Genomic DNA, 4,500 nt, shown 5'->3' on the forward strand with positions numbered 1-4,500 from the left:
CAGGTCTCAGTTCTGGTCTTTTATTTCCTATTTTCCTCATCGACTGGGTCATTTCATGTAGTTTCAAAACCTGCAGTACCATCTCTAGGCAAATGGCTCCCCATATAGGTATCTGGTCTTCACTAGACTCAGGACCTCCTCCAGACTTAGCATTTTTCTGTTTCTTCCTGTATTTGGCTTGTTAGAGAGAGATAAGACCTGAGATTCCAGTCTGGACCCAAAGCCCCTTGAGTCTTTAGTGTAAAACACAGCAAAGTTTAGCCTACTAGTTGAGTTTCAGATGCAGTGCCCTGAGAATAATACAGACGTTTATCTCTGTTTTTCCCTTGCCAATATTCCCTGCGGTCTGCTTCCTTAGGAACCTTGTGGCAAGAGACAGCTGTGGTCTGGGGCAGGATTCAGGTATTTCTGGATTCCTTGGCTAAAAACATCTTATTAAATCTAAATCCTATATCAGCTTTTAACTATCATACTTGCTCATTAATATACTTTTTGAGGGCAATTATAGGCATATGGAAGCTAAAGAATGTAAAGTGTTTTTAGACAATAGCTTTTCAGTGGAATTTGAACCACATCTGTATAATTTGACATAAGAAGATTTGATACAATATATATACTTTATAAGACTCACTGGGCTTTTCAATAGGGCTCACCTGGGCCAAAATTGGATTTGTTTCCTGGAAATATCAAGGATGATTTTTAAAAGGTAATAAAATTCAAATTGTTTTCAAGCTTTTTAATAAAAGACAAGAGTTTGAGAGGTTTCCACAAACAGGGGAAAATGGCAGGTTAACAGTTCTTGTGGTGAAGACAAGGCACATCTGGGCAGTGATAGGTAGCATGGTACACGTACAGAATGCATGCAGAGGTGGCAGGATGATGTCAAACAGTGGGCGAGATAAGCAATGTGAATAGTCTTGGACTTTGAGGGGAGCCCACAAATGACATCCTTGTTTTCTCAGCTTGAGTTATTATAAATCAGTTGAGTGGCACAGCGTGGTCAGCAGAAGTGAATATCAATGTAATTAGACAGCTCACACGGGAGAGGTTGACACAGATGTGTGGCAGTAGTGGTCTTCTATTACTGGAGCCCTAATTTAGTCAGACTTAGTCAGAGTCCGCAGTGAATAGGTATAGGCCAGCGCACATGGAGCCCTGCTTGAGAAAGGAGAGAAAGGAACTGAGCTTTCTCAAACTTTCCAATCACAGAATGAAGACTACTTCAGCAGGGAGGATTAAGGAGTAGGTTGAAAGACCAGCGTTTAGAAGACCAGAGGAGTGGAGAAGCAGTGCTGCCCACACCCCTGCCCCGGGATTGAGCTCTTTAGGTAACGGGACGCGATTGAAGATCTTTAAGCAGGAACTCAAGGCGTATTTGTGTAGTGGCTGGACAAAGGCTTTGGTAGGTATAGGGCACTGGGGGCCTTCGATGTTAAGCTACAGTTTGTAAATTAATTCAGCAGGCAGCGGGGAGCTGTCAACATTACTGAGCAGGAAATGGTTCATCTGGAAGCGATGTACAGCATTGAAGGGATTAGAGATGAACTGGAAGAGGGGAGCCCAAGCAGGCAGCAGTGGCAATAGTGGTAGACAGTAACTGGCACTACAGAGGTGTTTCAGAGATAACAAGAAGAAACAGGCAAATGACATTAGTGAGAATGGATCAAAAATGGAGAGAGAGAGAGAGAGAGGGAGAAATCAAACATCAACCATGGGTTATTCTGTCTGTGTGATCAGGAGAGTACGGAAGTAAATTAACAGAAATAGAGAAGAAGAAGGTGTTGGTTAGAGGATAAAATGGTAGACTTACATGATAGTTGGATGTGAGGATCCGGAGTCTGGGATAGGATTAGAGAGTTTATTTAGATTTGAAAGGCTTCTAACCAAAATATGGGTTGATGATGGCATTGCTATCGGAGAATGTATAAAGAAAAGAGTGAACAAGACTGAGATCTGAGGCATAACATTTAGCGAAAAAAAACTAAGGGTAGCAGGGGTCAGAGGTAGGAACATAACTGGGAAAATGAGGAAATTCAGGCCAAATGTATAATAGAAAATCATTAGGTAACTGTCAAAAATGGCAGTCACTGAATAATGAAAACTAAAAATTATTTAAAACCCTTCCTCCTTGACAGTTGTATTGAGCTCAGTGTGAAGATTAATGGTAATTGAGATTTCCGATGTATGGTATTATCAAGTGTATCAGTGAAAACGGAGGGTATCGATGATTTACTCACAATAGGACAGGTATTTTTGAGGTCAATGAAGGAACTAGTAGAGAAGTTGGAAAGGAATGAGAGCTTAGAAAAACATAACCAATGAAGGCTTAGTGCCATGGCTGCAGAGTGTGAATGATAGGTATTTAAGATGATAGAGGTTAAGAATTATTTTTCTTCGCTCCTGTCAAGTAAAGTTATTAAATCCTTGAATAACCTGGATAAGGTGCATTTTGGGAGGCTATGTATGAGAAATTCATCCCGATTTATTCACACGGTAGACATATCTCCTAGCCTAGTATAGATTGCATACTAATAAACATTGGCTACTAGTGTAGATTGGCTGTAAAAAAAATTCTAAATCACTGGTTCCTTTCTTATTCCTTTGCTTTGCTTGCATTAATATATAAAACCTACAGAGCAAAACAGTATGTATGAAATTATCAGATATCATAGTTCTTCTAAGTGACCATAATTGGATCCCTGGGTCTTGAACTCTCTGAAGAAAAACTAATAAATGATATTTCTAACTATTTCCAGTGTCTTAAGCATTCAGTATCCAGAAAATGACTCATTCAAATGATTTCTTTTAGCAAGTTTTAAGAGAAATCTTCAATCTGCAGTATGGTTAAGCCTTGCGAATCTTCCCATGGTGTGCTGACTGATACTGCCAAGTGATACTGACTTCTGCCATGTGAGTCAGAGCTTTCTTGTATATTAGTTGGCTTAGGAGGTATTACAGAAAAATTTCTCTACAAATCGTTTGGCCTAGAAGAATTCCTGGGAATGCCTGTTTTGCCTATTGGTTAGCAAAACAAAACGAAACCTAGTATTTCATTCAACACTTTTTATTCATAAAATCCTTTCTCTAAATAACTCATTTTAAAAGGAGAAGATGGTGTTATAGGTTGGAAAAGAAAGTCCCTCTTTTGTAGTTCAGTGAAGCTCCCTTTCTCCCAAAATTACAGCATTGATATGACTGTAGGTTTCATATAGAATAGATCTACCTTCTCTTTAATACGAGATACTTTACATAAAATCCATGATAGTTGGTTATTCAGCCTCTGCTTGAATAATTTCTTTAGGCAACTCAATTTTTTTTGGATTGAATCAAAACTTACATTCCAATTTCATCAGATTTATCAATCAATACTCAAGTCTTCTTTTTGGTACTTTCATCTGCCTCTTATGGCTATTTAAAAATATTTGAAATGTTTTTAAAATATTTGAAGGCAACCATTCAATCATGGTGCCTTAACCTTCATTGGATATAAAGTTGTTTTTTTTCCCCCCATCTCTACCACTGTTCATGCACATGACCTCCATTTCTTTCAGTTCCTAAGATGTACACTTTTAGATAAATTGTATTTTAAAGCCATCGGTATTAAAGAAATAGCTTTGACTACTAGGCAAAAATGCAATTTAGCTAGAATTACTTGATTTGCTTTCTCCCATATTTAATAACAAATAATTTTGAAAGTACACAGATATTAAAAATTAATCAGTTTTATTCTAGACTATAGATGTTTCGACTAGCTAAAATGTGAATGAAGCCTGAAACAAAACAGGAGGTTCAGATATAAAAAAATTAGCTTTCTATTTCTTCCACTGCTTACATATTCTTCAGAGATATAAGATTTCAGCAATTGGAAAGCCAGTAGAATATGCTCTATTATATGAAAACCTTTTATAAGATGAACAAGGTCAATTTACTTCTTCCCCATCAATTGCTATGTTTTTTCTCTCTGTATTTATTATATTCATACCTATTTTATAACTTTCTAGTTAATGAAACATAGCCAGTGGTGAAGATGACAGGCGGAGGGCACAGCAATCTGGAAGGTATAATCCATCATAAATAAGGACAGAGTGAGGAATAACTTTTGCTACTCCATAATTTTGGAGTTACAAGAGAATCCCTGAGCACCTAGCAAAACTATCAGCCTCTACAAACGAAACGGTTGCAGTGACTCTGGCAATCACCTGTGACTGAAGTTATGTCTGCCAAGAAGATATAACTTTGTAATTTTTCTTTATGGCCTCTCCAGACTGGGGCTGTGAGGTAGAACCATTTCTAAATCTGGCCCAGTTTTTTCCTTCCTCAGTCACTTGGTCATAGGGAACTCACTGAGAACACAAGTTTAGGTTGAGAGAGAAAAGAGGGGCTAATGCAGCAGGAATAGGGTCCGTGGACTTTAGGTTACTTGTTCATGTGCTTTTAAGATGTACTCAGGCTTAATTTTGTATACTTCACTCTTATTTGATGATTAATGTTGAAGTATAG

The sequence above is a fragment of the Pteropus vampyrus genome, unplaced genomic scaffold, assembly GCF_000151845.1.
Source record: "Pteropus vampyrus isolate Shadow unplaced genomic scaffold, Pvam_2.0 Scaffold73, whole genome shotgun sequence".
Taxonomy (NCBI): Eukaryota; Metazoa; Chordata; class Mammalia; order Chiroptera; family Pteropodidae; genus Pteropus; species Pteropus vampyrus.